The sequence below is a fragment of the Tachypleus tridentatus genome, chromosome 7, assembly GCF_004210375.1.
Source record: "Tachypleus tridentatus isolate NWPU-2018 chromosome 7, ASM421037v1, whole genome shotgun sequence".
NCBI lineage: Eukaryota > Metazoa > Arthropoda > Merostomata > Xiphosura > Limulidae > Tachypleus > Tachypleus tridentatus.
This window is the reverse complement of record NC_134831.1, coordinates 156,663,180-156,686,009: the sequence shown is the minus strand read 5'-3', so window position 1 is coordinate 156,686,009 and position 22,830 is coordinate 156,663,180. Positions and strand designations below refer to the sequence as shown.

Genomic DNA, 22,830 nt, shown 5'->3' with positions numbered 1-22,830 from the left:
ATTAAATTCTGTACTTCAGAGAGAGGTGGTAAATAACTTACAGAACAAAAAACCCAAAGAACAAATGTCACAATTTTCACACTAGAGTTTTTTTTTAACATATTTCTTTATAAAGTTAAAACCTATATTAAAATTTAATTTGCTAACTATGTTTTGATGCCAAGTCTGTTTGTATACATTGATAATAAAATAGTTTAATTAAATGTTGAATTTAACTCTGTGAAAGGTTGCAACATGTGCATTCAGACCTACCTCCAGTGAGAGTTAAGGAAAGAAAATAAGGTATAGAAAATAACAAAAATCAGGATATTTTGATTAAACTTAAGCTCTTTAACACACAATCATTTCTAGTTACCCATGTATAAAAATGATTATTTGAAAAATGAATATACATTTAACACTTTACAAATACTGTTTCAAAGATAACATTAAATGCTCATTAAAGTAGTTTATTGCAAAAGAAATAGAGTTGTATGTAACAATCAATATTTAAGCAGCTATGAAGATGCAATTACAAATTACTGTTTTCTAGCAACAGATATTATAATACACATTTAAAATATAGTACGAAACATATACCTTTGCTGGGCTTGGTAATACTCAACTAAATGTTGTACAAGTTCCTGGCCTTTCTTGGTTTTAATTTCATTCACTTTAATTAGGAACTAATAAAACAAAAAGAAATTAATAAAATTAATCACATGTTTGAAAATTAAAAAAGAAGCTAGCCTTACAGAATTGTACCACTGGACCAATCCTTGACCTGAGATACTCTTAGTAATTTCACAAAAGTTGGTAAGTTTTAGTAAGCACAAAAAATTAGACATTTGAATAAAGTATTTTCACTGAAGATTTGACCGTTAATGTCCTGACTCAATATAATTGGCCAGTCTAAATGATAAATGATTTTCATGTTAAGAATACAAAATACTTTTTACATGTTACAGTTTTCATATTTCATTTGTATAATCTCTAAATATCAAAAGTTTACTTTGCCAAAACCTTTTATTACATTTGCTATTTTGTATACCCATGATCAATGTGTACTGAAAAAAATATGAAATAAAATGAATACCTTTCCCTCCTTTTTCCAATGCACAATATCCCTTGTTTCATGTAGTTACTATTTTCAAAATTTCAAATGTTAAATTTTTCATGTGCTTTCTATTGTTGTATCTACAAGAGCACTAACTTTCCCATCAAAAAAAAATAAACACAATAGGAGATATTTAAATGAGTCGTAAACACCTCAAGCATGCCAATAATGTCCACAGAACATATAAAGCAGTACAATATAATAATATATTGTAAAACATTATTTAAGAGGCTTTGTAATGGAGTAATAAAAAAGGTAAAAAAATCACTTTTTGCCAGGAGCCAAAAAAAAAAAGTTTTCAAAAATAAAATTGAGGTTACATATCTAACCACTAGTGACTAAATGAACTAGCCTTTTAATCCTAGTTTTATTTCATTAAATCAACTAGCCTCTAAATGCATTTTATAAAGGACAATCTGCTTTTCATACTGGTTATGAACAGTCCAATAACAAATTTCAAAAAAGAATTACTGACATTTTTTGAAAGATACAACAGGGTGAGATGTAGCACATGGTTTTGAGTATTTTTTTTTTCAATACATCAGTATAACACAAAATTTGGAGCCTAAAAATATATATTCTGGTTCAACAATATCTATATTACACATGTATGATCAACAAAAAAATACACAGAGGTAAAAGGAAAATCTAGAATTAGGAATTTATACAGTATAGGCATCACATGATAAAAAGAGGTGAAGACTGAGAATTTATTTAAATATTTTCTTTTGAAATTAACTCTCTTAGCACAGACCCAATCTATAAGGCTCATCATGTAACTTCTCTGTACTCATTTAGTCTTTTTAGAATTAATACTTTCAATACATTGTATTTTAACAAAACTTTGCAGTATTTTAGTTAATATTACAAGTCTTTAACATACAAAAAATCATTTTTTAATGAAATATTTTAATAAAATAAACAATTGATTATCAATATACTGTTTCTGTTTTAAAATAGTTATCCTCATCTCAAAAATCTCAAACTTTCTTTGTATAATCCCTAAAACATCCTGAAAACGTTTCAAACTTTTTTTTCAGTAAAACTTCAAAGTTTATCTGTTATTTTCTCTATCCTAACTTAAAATGGGATTGGTCAATTTGAATGACCTTGTAACCATAAAACAAAATTGAAATAAGCCTTTTTTCTTTCTTTCTAGAATGACTTCACATTGTAATATGAAACCACATTCATTTATACTAAGTAGCCCTAAATTTGTAACAGTATACATCTATTTATAATTTAATTTTATTGTTTTATTGCTCTTAACTAACTATTGTCCATGCCATTATAATTTGTAAATCACCTGAAACACATGCAGCTCACATTATGGTATCAAATTACACAATCCACAAGCTACTACAACTGGTATAAGCACCTCACATACATGCCTTGTGAAACATTTTTAGTATATTAGTAGTGTTGTTTATTTTACTTAATCTAATCTTAAGTAACCTAAAAATAACCATTTTTTATATTTTAGTTGCTTTTATAATTATAGATAAAAATAAATATGAACAACAAGAAATAAAATACTTATTCAATCTTTTTTTTCTTGTTTTAAGTTGTTGGAAAGAGTTACCCTAATTTTTTATACTATTCATAGTATTGCAATTAATAATTTTTAGGTAGTTAAATAATATTTCAAACAACATAAACTAATAACATAAAAAAGAAAAGGCAAATTCCTTTACCTCTCAGTAATTTCTGGCTTTCAAATTCCATGACAAAAATCTTTACAAATTAATCCAAGGTAGTCATTAACTTTCTTCAAGAACGATGTTTGTATTCTAAGTGACACTGACATATAACTGTTCAAAACATCACATTATACAATTATACACATCATTTGACATATGAAAACCTTGAGTTTCTACTGGTTATAGATAATATATAATTAAATGTAAGAATGAACTATTAATGACTTCTGAAAGAGAGGATGCAACAGGTGGGTGTGGCAGGAGGGGTGTGATTTTCTATTGGATAGTTCTGTAACCAAACAATGTTGATAATTCAGTTTACCTGAGCAATGATAATTTTATAGAGAATAATTTATGTTTAATTTCATAATTGTTGAGGGGTGGTGGATAAAATAGGGATAATGCCATGCTACAAGAAAATGTGTCACGTGTGTCACACTAGGAGAAATTCAGAATATTTTAGATATTGCTTTGTAAAATTAAGAACTTAAAGCATATATACTATTAAAACATGGATTATTAGCTAAGATTTTATTCTATTCCAATTGGTATAACATGAACAAAATGTAGTTTCATAAAATACTGAATGCAAGACACTAAAGTTTTTGTTATGCTCAGTAAAAAAATACCCAGGGTGATAGGGCTAAGAAATAAAAGCTTAGATAACATAAAATTTTGTATTGTAAACTATCTTTTGATGCCAAAATTATTTACACACAAATGATAATAACCTTCTAAATGTACCTCTGTAAAAAAACTGTGACACTGTACTTTGACCTATCCTTGTTTAGAGGGTTGACTGGCATTAAACCCATGTATTCCACTTACCACTAAAGTTTTTTCTAGAATAGTTACTAAATAATATACAAGATATTCCTCTTCTAATAACAAAAATAATAGAGTAACATTAGGGTGTCATGTAGTAAAACACAAATTAAATGTGAGATGTCAAGAAGCACCAATTCAATTAACACACACACATATTTTACATATATCGAGTGCAAATGTTAAAAATTTTCACAGTGCAACTTCAATTATACAAAAATATACCATCTTTATGCTACACTGTTGTCATCATATTACTAGTTGATACCACTAATTACACATCTCACCTCACATAGTTGTAACTGAAACATTCTTCTTTCTTCCTCCATTTCATCTGCAACCTAACACAAATTAAAATACAAAAACATTTGTAAAAATACAAGCTTAATATGTATTTATCTACTTTCACATAATTCTGTCGCACAATGTAACTCTTCCTTTTATAATGAAAGCAAACTAGTATAAAATTCATGTAGAAGTCTCAATTTATTTTTGAATGCATATAAATAACTTTATTCTTACCTCTGCTGGTGTTATTTCTGTTCTTATCATTCCAGCTTCTTTTGCTGCTTGTTTTTTCTCTTTTTCAAGTTTAGCCCTAGAACAATGTATTATAGTTTGTGTTGTTTTTACTTTAAACATTTACTTTGACAATGATCAAACTTCCTATCTAATTAAATGCAGATAAACTTTTAAGTTGTATAACACACATTTAACATCTATCTTATTTGCAATCCTAATAACTTTCTAGAAAAGGTTGGATATTTCAAAACTCAAATGTTTGTTTGAACAAACAAATTTAGTCTTAAAATTTTAAAATGTTCACAATACAACTGTATTACTTGTGAGCAAGTTTTTTTCAATTTAAGTACATTATTTTTATCATAAAAATCAAATTAATGATATATTTTTTGAAAAATGGAAAAAGAGAAATGGTTTACTTAATGTATAATAATATTGCTTTTGTACTGATATACATAAAAAAAATTCAAAACACAGATAAATGTTGGGCCTTAATATTCACGTTATAAACATTTTAAGTGTTTCACAAAACAGTAAAACAAGCAACAAGAATCCTCAATATTCTTGTTTTCTACCATCAAAATTCATTTCTGGAAAGTCTGATTTACTCTTGCAAATGTATGTCTATTAAGACCATACCTTTGGTTACCAAATAATTTTTCTCCTCAGATTTTTATAAATTTTTTCTATACAAAGGAAATATTTCTAGTATAACTTTTAATGTAGCAGTTCCAAATCTTTTCTGAAAATATGGCCAGCTTTTGGTTAACAGTAAACATTTGTTGAATAACAAAAAAAAAAAAAAATTCAAATATCTTAGTGAAGTATTTATACTAAAATTTGTCAGTGATTAAAATATTACATTCCTGGATTCCACAGGAATTTAATTTTCTTTGATGAATTTATCTTTTTAGTTGGTTTTCTTGATGTGGAATACATTATCAATCTGTATTCCCTTAGTTATGACCAAAGAAACTGAACATATTGCATGGAGTAAATAAGAACAATTCACAAGGAAATTCAAACTTAATTGAGGGAATGTAATTTTCCTGATAATGTTCCCTCAAGTGAATGTAATTTTATTAGATTATTTCTATTCTTATTTGTCTGTACATTGACAAAGGCCTGTGTGAAAAGTGATTTTCATATTTCATTTGCATAACATCCTGAGCAGTATTTCTCAGATAGCTCAGGTATTGGGGTTGTGAGGAGCAAGTTTCCATGGGGATCATGAGCTAACTGCTCTCAGCAAAGATATTCTTTTATAGTCCTAGAGGTGCACATGTCACCTGTGTTATGAACTATGATGAACTATACCAAGAACACCCTTTCATTCTTGTAAATATAATGGGGAAGGGTTGTGATACTAAAGCGTGGGTGTGGGGGCCATCTGATAAATCTGGCTAAAAAATCATGCTCTAGATCCTCCTACATTAACCTGTTGACTGCCAAGTACTTCAGCTGCTACAATACAACTCTAATGCTTCTTCATTTTGTAACTTTTTTCGTGAGATCATTTTGGATACAAAGTGAAACAATTTTTAAGTAGGTCAAATGCATGTATGGTGCTTAACTCTAGCGTTGAAGTTAGGTATTACTAAGAAAGAATTAACTCGTCCATGGCACTGTGTTACCAATCAGCTTGGACAAGTTATCTCGTCTACGGCACTGATATCCCACACTCTTCAGCAAGCTCCCTGACAGTCAGACGTTGATTTGCCCGCACCAGGGTGTTGATTTTGTCGACGAGTGGGTCGTCAGTTGACGTGGAAGGACTTCCAGGACGCTCATCATCTTCAATGGACTGTCGACCATCCTTAAAACGTTCATGCCACTTGAAACATGCCGTACGATTCATTGCAACATCACCGTAAGCTGTGTTAAGCATAGCAAAAGTTTCAGTCGCAAATTTTCCAAGTTTAACACAAAATTTCACAGCAAGTCTTTGCTCCTTCAGGTCATTCATTCTGAAATCCGCCAAACGAAAAAATCGCACTTCACTTAAAACCGCGTAGCTAATACACAAATGAAGATATCTGCAATCGGGAAATGGCGTCGTAATCAGCTGATCTGTGCAAACCTAGTGACACCAAGCGGATTCCCCTGGAACCAACTGGAGCCGCGCAATTCAAACAGTCCACATATTTTTTGAACAGCCCTGGTATCTTATGTCATGCTCAGTTTGACTGAATTATGTACATAGAGTTAACCACAAAAATATTTCTCTTTGTTTCCCCTTCCTTGAATCTGAAAATCAAACACAAAAATGTATTGATTTTCTAACTGCTTGTAATTAGATTTATTTTAACCCTTTTGTCAGGAGTCATGGGTCAAAGGCCATGTCAATTCATTTGTTAACTCACATTCAAAATTTTATTCAATTACTTTTTTATGATTTTATGTCATTAAGTTTGGTATCAAACTGTAGATTTTAATTCAAATTTTCATATTATACATTATTGTATTTCTGAATTCAAATTAAATATTATAAAAAATACACCTAAACTTAATTTTGTGTGTCATGTGGGATGTTGAATGCAGCACTGGTTCAAATTAGATGTATTTGATGTCAAAATATAAAGTCTAATAGTCTTATATAAATTATAAACTCAAATTGATATCTAAAAGCTAGAATATAAAATAACAACCTCTTATCTTTCTGTGTGATGAAATATCACTAATGTACTGAATCAAACGCAATAGCACTCCCTGCTTACCACCTTCAATTTTTGGAAATAGTCCCTTATACATACCCAATCTATATATAAAAGACATGGAAATAACCAATCAAAAGCTCACAATATACCACAAGTAGCATCTCAACCCTTTTCAAATGTAACAGCATCGTTTCTTTCTTTCAAGATAACCCTTTGTACTGGTAAGTTGAGTCTTTTAGCTGTTTGTTTTTTTTTACCCACATACAGTTCCGTTACTAAATTACATACATTATGATGAACTTCCACAGTTTCGATATAGTAATTTATTATTTTTCAGTTATACATATAAAACCTAAAAAAAAAAAAATATTTCGTTGGTACAAAAGTCATAACTAGAAGAAACAATTGTTTGCTTTACTTCTTTATTTACTGTTCTACGTTTAAAGAAAAATCAGTTTAAAATCTCATTTGTGGATAGTACTAACGTGTATATAAACAAAAACATGCCACAACAAAAAATAAAATTGCTGCTTCAATTGAAAGTATCCCCAGGGTACATACTATAATGTGGGATATAAAATGTACCTTAGGTTTTGGAGGTGACTGAAGAATTAGGACCCACACTGCAGTGGGGATACACCATCTATCAACTTACCTTCCATTTGCCTGTATCACATAAAAAAAATGAGAACAAAACAAAGGAATAGCAATAGAAATTAAAATGTCTATTTCTATTATTTTTTTACACTTAACTGCATAAAAATATACAATGTAACTGAAATATCATTGTATTTTGCAAAATACCAGTCTAGTCTACCAGAACACAACCAAATCAGGTCACTCTGTAAGGACTTAAAGTCAGTTTTATATTCTTGGATACACTATCATGACTTTACACGTGCTACGTCATTGTAACTTCTATTTTAGCCAGCAATGGCAGAGAGGTCAATATAATAAAAATAATAAATATGACATTTAAGATATTTAGATTTAATATTTGTGTTTTTGAGTTATAATTCATAGCCATTCTAGAAACAAAAACACAATTTATATTTACTTCCTAATTTTTTATGATGGTTATAAGATTGATCATATCTATCAAACACATACAGAGATTCTGATCTGATAGCAAAAATAACATTATAGCACAATAACTCTAATGGACACCTTTGTGATTATAAGCTGGATGGATTTCACCCAACTTGTAATGGAATGGTTACACTGTTCAAAGGTATCCTCTTCTCCATATAGCAATACTAAGCATCCCATATGAGAACACACCTCCAAAGGTTAAAGAACATTACCTTAAATGTAGATTAAAATTTCCAAGTATACTTTTTCTTTTTTTTATTGAAGTAAAATAAGATATCCTTCAAAACATTTTGCAAAAAGTACAATACAATACTTACATTTTGGTCTCATAATCCCTTGAAGCTTTATCAAATGTTTTTTGAGATCCTAAAAAAATAAGAATGATTTAAATTGTATATACGTAACAAAAATAAAAAATGAACTCATAAATATAAGCATGAAAAGTAAACATGAAAAGTACTGAAGAAATTAGGTAATAAAACAAGCTTACCCCTTTCACCTCTTTGAGGTCTCCTTTCAGCAGTGTTTCTAAAGGAAACATGATGATGTTGTTCATGTTCTGCATCTGAATAAGAATTTTTTTTTATAATACAAACTGAATGCTATGTAGTAATAACTGAGTTAAACTCATTACCATGTTTTAAAACCTCAAGCTCCATTTTCAATAGTGTGACCCAACAATAAATTTTGAGAATTTATGAATGATAGAAAAAACATAAAAGGAGGTGTCTAGGGTCTGTGTGCAAAAATAGCTCCAATGGAAAAGGACCTATAAACGTAAATTTTTGCATCAATACTAACAGGACCTTGGGTGTTTGGAGTTTGGAATTATTATTTAACAACATGTAAGCATATCTTTAAGAGGTAAACTAAAAAAAAAACCAAATAGAAATTAATTTATGACCAGTGTATCTCAAAGATTAGAGAGCTAATAAAATACTTTGGGCTATTCTTCTATGCTAAAATAGGTTCATAACATATATAATGACATAATCATCTATAACATACTAACCTAATAACCTGAGTAAAGCTAGGTACTTTCATCAGCATTTAATAATATTTTATCCAACTCACACCAACCATACCTAATGCCAAAGAGGCATTTTGCCCAGTGCCAGAGCTCATGAGCATGGATAGAATACAACATGCACAGAAGTGGTCTACGGACCATTTATACCATTAATTTCATGAACAAAACTATCGTGAACTAGATCACATAAGATAATTATAATTATATCAATTTTAATCCCTTCACAAATGAAAATTGGGGTATGTATTAATAACAAAATACTTTTTTATTTATTCTAAATTCCAATTACTTATTATTATTTAATTGCAATTAAATTTACTATCATTCTGATCAATCATAAGATTGGTGAAATCTGGTCTTACTAGCAGGATGGTTTTAGTAATGAACATCCATGCAGTAAAAGAAAATTGGATGCTTAGTTGATTTAGTGTTTTATGGTACAAAGCAGCTAGGATATCTGCACCAAACATCCAGTAAAAAGTTAAAGTAAATTTAGTAAAATTCATAAAAGGAATTAAGGTGAAACAAAACAAAGCTTAAAAAAACAACAACACATAAATAGCATAAAATCAATGTTTACATCAAGTCTACAATGTTAAGAGAAAAACTACAGTAATTCAAGTTGTAAAGGACTTTCTGTTGCATAACTGTAATTATCATAACTCATTAGGGAGACTAACAGGTAATTACAAAAACCACCATCAGTCACCTGAAGTTGGTCTTTCCAGTCCTGGTTCTGAGTTATTTGATGTTATGGCCATTTACAGAAAGAAAAGTAATAAAAAAGTTTTAAAAGACATGTAGCAAAATCATAATAATAACTTGCCAGGATGACTAATGGGTACTTCAAACAAATAGTTCAAATAGCAGTGTTAGTCACCTGAAGTTGGCCTTTCCAGTCCTGGTTTCGAGTTATTTAATGATACAGCCATTTTCTAATTTCAAATCGAACTAGATGGACTTTCATTCTTAAAAGGGAATCACATAAAAAAAGTCTAATGTACAAATTAAAAAATTTAATGACATTAAAAAGATTAATGGCCTTTAAAAAACTAAAAACATTACCAAGATGGACAGTGTCACCAACACCAACAATGCTGTCTAACATTATGGACAAACCTTGAAAAGAACGTTTAAAATGGTTCTATCTATGAGAGTCCTAATGACAGCAAGAAAGTAAAATGTGGCTTTTTGTGACCTGAGTTTTACACAGACTAAACACTGGTGCATCAGTTCCAGATCAAAGAAAACTATGAGTTAAAGACTGTGACCAATGCATAGTCTAGTTAGAACAACTTCCTCTTTCTGATCCTTACAGAAGCAAGACGGCCAAAGTCCAATATAGGGATTTACTTAGAAAAGCTTGTTTTCGCATTGCTCACTCCAAGTCGACTGCCAACTAGCACAGAGCTGAGCCTTGAATACAGGACCATACTCCATCATGGAGTCCATGTATGGAACAGGAACAGCAGTGATAGTGCCAAAGCAAATAGATTTACCTGCAGTGTCAGCGACCTTGTATCCTGCGAATACCAATGTTGCCCGGCATCCGGAAAACTGGATAGAAGTATATGTTAAAGAGAAACGGGCCAGTTAGTTTTGAATATTGGTGAAAACAGGGTGTGAACTAATGTGAAGTGATTCCAGGGTCAGTAGAGAACTAAGCAAGTCAGTATAAATAGTGCAGTTTGAGTACTGTTACGCTTCTATAAAATCAAGGGCAAGAGAAATGGCATACAATTCAGCATTGAACACAAAAGCTGTAGAGGGGATTCTGCGTGCATCCACCAAACCACAACAAACCATGGCAAAGCCAACACAGTCACCTGATTTTGAACTATCTGTGTAAGTAGGAATGGAAGAATGGTTCGAAAGATGTTCAGCAAATAGCAGACTGTATTTCCAATCAGAAGTGTCTGCTTTTCTCAGATGACTTAAAGATATGTCACATTTGGGCACTGTAAGAAGCCATGGTGGGATGGGCTGACCAATGGACACAGCAATGTTATCCAAGGACAAACCCAATTCTTCCAACTGTGCCTGGATACAAAGGCCAAAAGGAGCAATGGCAGATGATTTGTTCTAAAAAAGTATGGCCCATCGAGGAAAGAAAACACAATACCAGGTAGGATGCTTTGATAAGAAATGAAGTTTTGAAGTATATAGTAAACACAGTTGCAAATGGCAGAGGTGCAAAGGCGGCTCATGAGACTATGTATAAGCTCTGAACTGGGGAAGTGTGGAAAGCCCCAGTGAAGAGACGCAGTCCTTGATTATGAATGGGGACAAGCATCTTTAAAGCCGAGGGTCTGGCAGAGCCATAGACCAGTGATTCATAGTCGAGTTTCAATCAAATAAGAGCACAATATATCTTTAGCATAGAACTTCAATCCACTCGCCAAGTGGTGGAAGAGAGGACATGGAGGATGTTCAGTGCTCTTATACATTTGAACCCTAGCTGTTTGATGTGTGATGTAAAGGTAAGCTTACAGTCAAAGATAAGCCCCAAGAACTTTGTCTCAGGGACCACAGGCAGAACAACTTCACTGATATGAAGTTAAAAACAATCAGAAAAATAGCAAGAGAAGCAGGAGATAGATGGCACAGCATTTCATAGTGTACATCACCAGGTCCAACTGATCCACAAAGGTAAAGGGACAATTATAGTCACAGGAACAATCAGCTCAAAAGGAAAGAGGTGATTGCTCTGCCCGAGTCTTGATGGCCAAGAAGGTGGAAGAAGAAGCAGAAGTGCTGGATATCCAGAAAAAGCTTTCACCTAGAGTATTAGCTACTTTCTGACCACCAGATAGCAAGATTGAGAGGGAGACAGAATTATATTGCCCACTGACCTTTTGAATCTTGTTCCATATGACCTTGGAACTGGTGGTAGAAGATATGCTAGTTATGAACTTAATCCAAGATTCCTTCTGGCTTTGACGTCTTACTCACCAAGCATGTGCACGGGCCCATTGGAAAGCAATGCAGTTCGAGAGTGTGGGATATCTATGGAAAGTATCCCAGGCCCGTTTTTGAGCCTTCCATGCCATGTGGCAGGTAGGATTCCACCATGGACGATGATACAGTGGAGAATGTGTCGAGATTTCAGGAATACATTCAGCAGCTGCTTGTATAATACAGTCAGTTACCACTGCCACACAGTCGTCTATTGATAGCTGATTCACAATGGCAGGATCAAGTTCTGCGGGAGCAGTGAAAATGAACCAGTCTGCCTGATCCAGCTTCCACCTGGGCATGCGGGTAGGGTGGCGTCGACCATGGCCAGTCTCTCTCAAAAGTATAGGAAAATAATCACTGCCTAGTGGATTATTGTAAATGGAAGAATAATGAAGGGGAGCAAACCAAGAGATCAATAGCAGTAAAGGACTGAAGAGGTGCGTGAAAAAAAGTGGAAGAACCAGTACTGAAAAGAGAAAGATTGTGATCTGAGAGCGTACTCTCAGAGCGACCCCTCATATCAATAACAGCACTTCCCCAAAGGAAATGATGTCCATTTAAGACCCCAGGATTAGAAAAGGAGATGGCAACTGTTCAACAAAAGCATCAAGGTCTAATTTATCATATGTCTCTCCAGGGTACAGGTAGAGAGAACAAACAGTGATGGTATGACCCAAGGGAAGATGGATGGCTTCGGCCTCCAAAGGAGTGCTGAGTGACAAAGACAGGGTGAGCACATGCTGATCAACAAACAGTGCCTCCCCTCCATGTACTTGACCATCACACAGCCTGTCATTTCTGTACAGAGAAAACTGCCGAAAGGTGACTGTATTGGCAGGTTTCAGAAATGTTTCTTGTAAGGAAAGACATACAGGATGGTAGGAAGCAAGCAGTGTTTTGATGTCATACAGATTAGAATGTAAACCTCGACAGTTCCATTGTATCAAGGTGGCCATTTTTAATGACGGTTGGTGAAGTGGCTGGAGAACCCTTCTGTTTACGACCACGTCTTTTGTCCTTACTGTCCTTATTCAGAGGAGGTCTATCAACCTCCATGGATCCTGCCCTGGGTCAATTGGGCAGGTCTTTGTTGTTGGAAGGGGATTCCAGTGACTGAGAATGCGAATGAATGATTGTTTTGCATCTGGGATGGGAGAAAAAGATGTATCTGAAGAAACACCTGTATTTGAAACCGGAAGATGTGGATCTTGAGGTTTGTTGGAATGTATGGGAGGAACAGAGATGGGTGCAGAAGTTGATTCATCAACCTCTTTAACCATGGAGGTCAAAATGCTTTTCATTTATTTTGAAAACAATTTTCTTGGAGGCACAGAGAGATCTGTCTGCACTCCCACTGTAGTTGTGGAACGAAGTGCAGCAGCATATGTCCAAGATGAAGTGGAGGACAGCAATTTCCAAGCCTCAGGATAACTAATGTTATGAGTCACTTTCAAACTCTGCACCTCCTTTTTCTCTATCATTTTGGGCGAGAATGAAAGTAGGAAGGGTGAGAACCATTGCAGTTGATGCAATGCGGGTCCATGTCACATTCATAGGCATTGTGGTCCTTGCCACCACAACGAGCACATGTCAGGGACATGATGTCTTTGAGTGGCTGAACCTCTGACATTGGAAACATCGGAGATGTATGGCAGTACCCTGCAAATGAGATAACCTGCCTTGATGATGGCAGGTGCACATGATGATGTAAATGTCAAAACGAGGGTATCTGTTGGCAGTGTAACTCCATCTTTGCGAGTGGAGATGCGCCTCACTGCAGAGACTCCTTGAGTGGAGAGACCAGCGAGAATCTCTGACTTGGTGACGTTCTTCAAATCCCTCACAACAATATCTCCTCGTGATGAATTCAAGGTGCATGAACCTTGATATACCTCAATAGGTACATCCCCAATTGCCTTTGAATTCAAGAGGAGTTCACTGTGTTGGTATGTGGATGTTTCAACCAAGGTCTTCAAATCAAAGCTTCATTGCTGACTTTGGAGAGCCAGCAAGAACCTCTAGTCCCTTCTGAATAAAAAGGGGGCATTTGCCCTAAAGGTTTTTCTGAAAGAGAATATAATATAAGAAAATGAGGTACATGTGTTACAGATGTTGAAGATTGCTGCTCAGAGTCTTCAAGATGTGGTCGTTTACCTATTGACTGTTTTTTCACTATTTTATTTAAATTTTTTGTAGGAGGATCCATAGGAAAAAAGGAAAATTTCAGTACCCACTGACCCCACCCATCATGGAGCCCTATGAGGGGACACACAACAATGTCATGCAAGGACACTGCAGCAACACCAGGGTTTTGTGAGCACTATACCCAAACACCAGCATCAGACACAATGTCCACAACTCCCGTTGAGAACTTTCAACACTGGTACTTTGTTGACTCTACCCCAAGTGGACCAGCTGATTGACTCAAGGGAGGCCACCCAAAGGCTGCCCGTATACAGGAATTCAAGGCCAAAGTGGTGTATTAGGGTTGGACCCCTCAACCACCAGGATCATCTCCTCCCCTTCACAGGTCACCACCCATGTGTTTGGAGGATATTCAGAAAGAACAGAACCATGCCTGGGAGGTCCCCTCACCATGTACAGGAATCCACACCTAGGGGAACTATTTAGGGCAAGAACAAAAGTAGGATGGGTGAGAGTCATTGAAATTGATGCAATGAAGGTCCATTTCACACTCATAGACATCATGGTCCTTGCCACCTCAATGAGCACACATCAAGGAACCATGACATGACATCTTTGAGTGACCGAACTTCTGACACTGGAATTATCAGAGAGAGTTTGGAATGTATGGCTGTACACAGCAATTAAGATAACCTGCCTTGATGGTGGCAGGTGCACATGATGATGTAAATGTCAAAACGAGGGTATCTGTTGGCAGTGTAACTCCATCTTTGCGAGTGGAGATATGCCTCACTGCAGAAACTCCTTGGGTGGAGAAACCAATGAGAATCTCTGACTCTGGGATGTTCTTCAAATCCCTCTCAACAATAACTCCTCACGATGAATTCAAAGTAGCATGAGGTGTAACCTCAATAGGTATATCCCCAATTGCCTTTGAATGCAAGAGAAGTTGAGATGTTGATGTTTCCACCAATATGTCACGAGATTGAAGCTTTTTAACTGACTTTGGAGAGCCAGCAATTCTCTATAGTCCATTCTGAATGAAAAAGGGAGACATCTGCCCTAAAGGTTTGTCTGAAAGTGAATGGAATATAAGAAAATGAGATACAACATGGTGAAGATTGCTGCTCACAATCCTCAAGATGTGGTCGTTTACCTACAGACTGTTTTTCACTATTTTATTAAGATTTTTATTTGGAGAATCCATAATAAAGAAAGGGAAATTTCAGTGCCCACTGACCCCACCCAACTTGGAGCCCTACAAGGGGATGCACCAAAATGCCAAACAAGGATACACAAACAACAGCAGAGTTGTGTGAGCACTATACCCAAACACCAGCATCAGATACAATGTCCACAACATGTGTTAAGAACATCTAACACTGGTACTTGGTTGACTCTAGCCCAAATGGACCAGCCGACTGACACAAGAGAGGCCACTCCAAAGCTGTCTGTCTACAGGAATTCAAAGCCAAAATGGTGTGTTAGGGGTTGTACCCCTCAACCACCAGGATCCTCTCCACCCCTTCACGGGTCGACACACATGGCAAATATGTGGGTGAATGTTTAGATCCTAGAGGAGGTAAACTCAAAGAACAGAACCTTCCTTGGGAGGTCAGTCCCCTAACCATGTACAAAAATCCACACCGAGGGTGGTAAAAGAGAGATAAAACTTTTAATACAATTAAATGCACTAAACATTTCACAATACTTTGTTTGGTAAGGCAGAACAAATACATTTACATCATCCCTAATGGAATTAATTTCACAAACAGAATTGGGTAATTTAACTCTCCCAATACTCTCTCTTGGTAGTCTTTCAGTTTCAATAAACATTCCAAGTCTTTCGCATATAAAAAAAGAACATTTTTAGTATTTTTAATAAAATTAAAAAAGCATTTGTCTGTTAATATATTGAGTACTTGTTTTGAATAATCTGTATGCAAAGTGATTTTCATGTTAAGATTAAAAATATTATCCTTTGATCCTCAAATCTTACGTTTCATTAGTGTAATCTCTAAAGCCTCCTAAGTACATTCCAAGTGTTTGTTTTCAATGAAACTATATATTTTATATCATTATTCAATTAGACCAACCATGTAACCAGCAAAAAAATCTAAATAAATCTAAATTAAAAGAATTTATTATTTACTTCCCTTGCTCACTGACAGAGAGTCCAAATAATCATGTAATTGAAGATTCAACACTTAAGGTTCCAACTGAGATGACAGATCCATTAATGTATTAATTATGTAAAATCTTAGGGAAAAAACATTGAGAAAGTATGCAAATAGCATTGGGTAAATATATATACAATGCTGCATATTGTGCAAATTTTACATATATATATGCAAAAAGTGAAGTAACACAAATATATTCAAGATATGATAAAGCCGTTTTAATCGGACAGCAAGCATTCATCATATTACAGAAATAATATTCTACCAATACCAGCATAAATTTACATAACTGTTCATTTGTATCTACTGAAGACGATGCTCCATTTTTATATGGTTTAACGTTCTTCCAATGCTATCGTCCTTGTAACTACTCTCATGTTCCAACTAACTGTACCTGTATGATATTTAATTTTGGAGAAATTTTCACTTTGCATAATGTTTATTAAGTCTGCACAATTCTATTTTGTCATCTTCAACAATAAACAACAAAACATACTTTCATATTTTCATTTACAATCATTAAATTTGAAATCTGGAATTTTCCATCTTGCACTATTATGTGGAATATGAGAATAAGATGTAAAGCAACTAGCCTACATTTTACTTTTTAACCTCCCTTCATATGAAATACACTTAAACAGGCTTTTCTTATTTTGTGCTCTGAAATATAACATTGCTACAGCCTTATCAATTTCATACAAGGTTGTTATGTCTCCACACAGCAGAAGCTTAAGCTGACAATATGTCAAAAAACTAGTTCTATATGAATAAACAAGCATTTTGGAGATTAAGTGCTATATTCAAAATAGCAGACAATTGATTTGTCGTGTTTTTGTTTACTTATTTAAAAACAATATATAAATGTATTTATTAAATAAATTTATAGCTCAAAAAAAAGACTATGAAAATATAATACCCTATAACTAAAATAATTGAAATAAATTATGGCAGAAACCATAAAGTGCATCCCAGCCTTTGGAGGTAAATGAAGAAATAGGACCCATATAGTGGTGGAGATGCATTATCTATCAGTCTTAACATCCAGTTGTCAAGCCTCACATATAAAGAATAGAGCAAAATAAAAATAATAAATTATATATATAATGCTCAAGTATACAACAGCACACATCTGTATAACCCTTCATGTATTTAAGTATTTGAATTTATAATGACTTCGATAATCTTACTTTTCTAAAAACAGAAATAAAAAAATGCTATATAAGTACACTAGTTAGTTCCCATTCAAACTCTTATTACATGTTTAAATGCCTGATTAATGAAAAAATATAACTTCTATATACATGTAAACTTAATACATCAATTATATCTTTGGAGATAAAATACCTTTGTTCAAATAATACAGGATCATGATGCTGTTCTGTCAACAACATTCATAATTAAATGTAAATTTACTTAATTTATTTAATAAAATGGCTGGTTGTTCAATAATTGTTTTTGCTGACCTGGAAATTAACTTAAATTTTATAGGACATTATTGCAATTTAAGTACAACATGTAGAAAGGATTGATTAAAATAAAACAAAATACTTGATTTAAAATAAATTTTTCAAGCTTCAATGACATTCTTAATTACTGTATCCTTAGGGGTTGGTTAACCAGTGTAATAATTGGTATGTTTAGATCACAGACATTAATTGGTGATACAGATGTAGGATGTTGTGAGCATGAGCACTGTCATGTTTTGAATATACGTATGAGCCAGATTATTGATAATATGTGTCTGCAACTTATTGGCAATAAATTTCAACAATAAACATACAGCACACAATCTCCATGTTTAAAGATAATATATTCAAAACAAGTTACATGTATGTAAAAAAAATTGATACACTATTGATCATCACAGATTTATCCACAGCTTTAAATTAATTTCTTTTGCATCAAAAGTTCACACAAACTCGTTCAGTCAATTTAAAACCCAATTCACAGGACAAATTATTATTTTCTACTCTGTTATTATAATAATACAGTCTGCAGTTAGTACACTTTAAAAGTGGCTACTATACATTCTTTATGGTTAAACTCATAAACACAGTCTAGATCTATGACTATATCTCTCACTAACTTCATCTCACTTTTCCTTTCACAAACTTACTCACTTGCACCAACTTGGTCACCTATGTATATATTGCTTGACTGAGACCTAGGACTTTCTAAAAACTACAAGACATTATGATGTAACGATACTCTCTTAAACCAAAAAGAAAAGTTCAGAATGTTTGAATAGCAGGAAGTCAATTCACAGCAATTGAACTACACAACAAATGATTCATAAACAATTATGTAAGTAAACTTGCCACAATTATTGCTTCTAAAAATTACTTATTTTAATGTTTCCACTACACAAGTAAAGTAATACTCTGATATTAAACTTAAAATGAACAGTCCCATATATCTAACAATAAGCTCCTCTTCAAAATAAATATTTATAATATACACAAAAACTATTCTCATTTCATGCATAAGTCTAATCCTAGAATTTGCATAACACTTGCAGTTCTTTGTTGGTCTCTCATTGCATAGGGCATCTGGTAGAGATTCATCTTGACTGGATCCCTGCTCATGGGTTCGATATGGTGTTGCACAAGGTCTGTCTTGCCTGGTCTCTTTGTGAAGGCGTAATTGCACAGTAGCTCTTGTAGGTATTTATTTACTCTGCTTGCCAATCTGTTCTTCACTTATATTGATATCCTTGTCTCATCTCCACCAAGCAGTCTCTGGTTTAGTAGGTCTTCAACTTCTATAACAAAGACACCATCTTCTGGTTATATGTCTATGACAGCCACAACTGCCATGTCCATCTAAGCCTCAACAGCTGCACTCTTCAAGTCTTCTTTCCTTTTGGAGTATCTCTTCAACAGATTGGTGTGATAGATCTTGGTCTTCTATCAACTTTCTCTTTATGGTCCATTCTGTTGACCATTTCCTACACTTCAAAGGTTTTTTTCTACTGCAAGGAAGATTGCAGTAGTATGCGGGTAGCAGAATTAAGATCTTCTGTCTGATCTTGACGCATTGATCCTTGGCTTTCATTTCATAATTAACTGTCTTGAGCTAGATACAAGTTCTCTTGAGCATGTTGACAGGTTTCCTTCAGTTATTTTCTAAGATCTAACATGTATTGGTATGTGTTCCTCACTTCTAACTGTCCTTCTATCCACAGTTCATTCAGCAAGTGCATTGGACCTTGTACTGCTCTTTTGTACAGCAATTCAAAAGATGAACACTCTGTACTTGCTTGCAGGACTTATCAGTAAGCAAATAATACTCCCTGCAAGTACCTGTCTCAGTTGTGTGGTCTCTACTGGCACATGTTCAGAAAACTCTTTCACACTCTCTCACAAAGTCCATCAACTGTAGGGTTGTAAAGGGAAGTAAATGATTTGTCCAGTGCTGATGAATCTGCATACCTCTTGCATTAGTTTTGAGGTAAACTGGGTCCTTTCATCAGTCAAGAATTATTCTGAAAAATCTATACTGCAGAATACTTCCAGGAGAGCTTCTGCTACTTTATCTCTATTCTCATCATTATTTTCACTTCTGGGTAACATGTTAAAAGAAGGGCAAAAGTCCATAAACTAAACTAAATAGGCTCTACTGATACTATAGAACAATCACAGTCAAGACTGATACCACTGAAGTCTATGAGTAGAGGACAGATGGGAACAGAAAAATGGGAAGTAGTGAAAGGAAGAGGAGAGGAAACAGAAGTACAAGAAATAGAAAAGGCAAAGAAGTACAGGAAATAAAAAAGGCAAAGAAGAAGTACAGGAAATAGAAAAGGCAAAGAAGAAGTATAGGAAATAGAAAAGGCAAAGAAGAAGTATAGGAAATAGAAAAGGCAAAGAAGAAGTATAGGAAATAGAAAAGGCAAAGAAGAAGTATAGGAAATAGAAAAGGCAAAGAAGAAGCACAGGAGAGACAGTAAACCTGTGAGGATAAATGATAACATTGGCATGTAGTTCCAATAAGTCATTCCAGATTAACAAGCACTCCAGTAAAATTGCACAAACAGATGAAAGAAGTCAAACGAAAGCATATGAGAGAGTCATAAGCATTTGAGTAATAATGGCATCACACCTCAACTGTAGCAATAGATCAAAAATGTGATAAGGCTATGGAATGTAAATACTTCATTGAAAGAAGGTAAATGAACAACTAACTGTAAAACCCCACAGGGGAATGGTGTATTACCACAGAAAGAAGATTAAAGGAGGAAAAATAACAAAAAAAGGGTAGAGACTGCAAGATAAAGATGTGAAGACTCAAGTCTAAGAAAGACAAACAAAAGACAGTGATCTAATTCCCATGTTTGAAGAAAACCATATAGAGTTTAAGAAATGAATAAAGGTAATACAGCATAAAGTTATGCCTATTCATATGAGATAACAAAGGAAGGATGATGAGACATGCAAACACTACAGTAGCAGTAACAGGAATTGAATATGGACTTGCATAAAAGGATAGGAAGTAAAGAACACAAAAGAAGGAATTACAAAGTGAATCAAAGAAACATACTTGAGAAATCTAGTCCTACAATTCTGAAAAAGGCTTAAGTATATTCAAATGAATGTGGATATAGGATGAGGCAAAGGTACACAGTAAGAAGAAAATAGCAAATTCACTTCCACCATGAATGGCAAACAAAGACTTGATACATGTCACATACAAAAGAAAGCCCACACTGCATGAAAAGTTCTACCATCTGCCACACCAAAGCCATCACTTCTCCCAATAGACAAACACAATGCCAAAATAGGTTCTAAATTAGTGTGATTTCTTATTGTCTTACACTAGACAAAATGGAAGATGCAGATACTTATGAAGTAATAATTTGGAAATAAAAGGCCTCAAATCATGAAGGTGAAGAAAATGTTAGTTAACAAAAATCCAACAATAAATACTTTCACAACAGGTAATGTCCTTGTAGATACTTCCACTACAAAAAATACCTATATACATATGTAAAGTTTCCAAAGAAGAAAAAAATCATTAAAAACATAAAACACTCGAGAAGTGACGACTGGTGAAGGGTAGTCATATGCTCATTTGCATGTTACAGCACAGTAATACCAAGAAGATATTTTCCTATACTGAAAATATATTTTCAACATGTACCTCTCTCACATGGATAGCTATTCTTATGCAGTGCTGCCTTCTATACACAAAAATGTTTTCTCATGTCAAAAAGCCTTAAAATCCCATATACCCTATATTCAATATAGTTTAACTGCAACTTGCTACATATCAGTTAATCATGCAACTATCTTCCAGTAACAGAAGTATGAATGGACGTAAGTATTTATTGGAAATATATTTTCAGTATAGGAAAGTAACAGCTTCTGATACAATACATCACCTTTTCTCACAATGATAGCTACAGTCTCACATTAAACAGGCATAGAGATAGAAAAAATTATCCTTTGAAACTGTCCCCAAAACACCCTGAAATGTGATCCCCATTGGGGGAGGAATACACATGAGAGACAACAACAATTTTGTACCAGGTAACTTTTCACCCATTGCAGAAAAACATGTTGCATGCAAGGACACACATTAGGAGGATCACTATCAAAAAGGGAGAGAAAATCAGGTGGATTGAAATCCAAACCACAGTATATCAGAATTTCAATCTTATGGGGAAAAAAAACCAAAAAAACTAGAAGAATCATCTACAGGCAGAAATGAGGGAAAAGCTAAAATGGATGTGCTCCAAGATGTACAGTGGTTAGAGAAAAATAGACCATGTGTGACCAGTCCCCTCCAACCCAAAACCAAGCAGTGTCAGGAAAAGAACCTCTGGTTTATGATAGGAGGGTCCACACCATCTACACTTCAACGTAAGCAAAACAGCAGTGAGGTGGAGCACAAAAAGAAGAGCCTTCATCCCAAAAAATATCATCCTCCAGATATCACTGCACAGAAGCCAAAAATGCAGTGCCACCCTCCAAGGTCCCACATCACAGAATTATATCATCTCTAAAATAATATAACATACACCCTTGTACAAATTAGTTGAAACAAATGGTCATTTTACAATATTTTCAGCATGGCGGCCAGTGTAGGCTCGCTGATGTCCTTTAATAGTCATTTTTTCATGGCGTCATTAGTTGTGTTTTGCAGTATGGTCGATCTATTTTTGGGATACATAAAGAAATTTTGAGGAATATTACGTCATTCGGAATTGCGTTAGAAGGGCAAGGAAACCAGCCAAAAAACAACTTCTTACCAATTCAATAAAGAAAAAACGGTATCAATGGGGTCTGAAATACAAGAACTGGATGCAAGAACAATGGAGGAAGGTGTTATTCAGTGACGAGACTCATTTCTTCATGCAGGGTCAAAGAAGTCTGCATGTTCGCAGATCTCCAGGTGAGAAACTTCAAGAATCTCACATCAATCAGTTCGTAAGACATCCCTTGAAGATGATGTTTTAAGGCTTTTTCAGCTACTATGGCGTCAGAGGCTTACATATCGTAGAAAGTATGATGCGAGGACCACAGTACATTGAAGATTTGCAGAGAAAAGTCGTTCCAGAATTGAAAAAGATTTCCAGATGGATCTGGCATTTTTCAGCAAGATCTGGCTCCATGCCACACATCAA

General features: G+C 34.2%; 1 pseudogene across 1 annotated transcript in view; it reads right to left on the bottom strand.

Annotated features, from left to right (window-relative positions):
* Positions 1-22,830, bottom strand: part of LOC143256984 (arfGAP with SH3 domain, ANK repeat and PH domain-containing protein-like) — a 107,762-nt pseudogene that overhangs the window by 67,588 nt on the left and 17,344 nt on the right. Inside the window, exons 5-9 of the transcript XR_013031652.1 lie at positions 8,383-8,457; positions 8,210-8,258; positions 4,144-4,219; positions 3,909-3,962; positions 580-665 (exon numbers count right to left, since the gene is read on the bottom strand). The product of XR_013031652.1 is annotated as an arfGAP with SH3 domain, ANK repeat and PH domain-containing protein-like (transcript). The remainder of the gene's footprint in view (positions 1-579; positions 666-3,908; positions 3,963-4,143; positions 4,220-8,209; positions 8,259-8,382; positions 8,458-22,830) is intronic.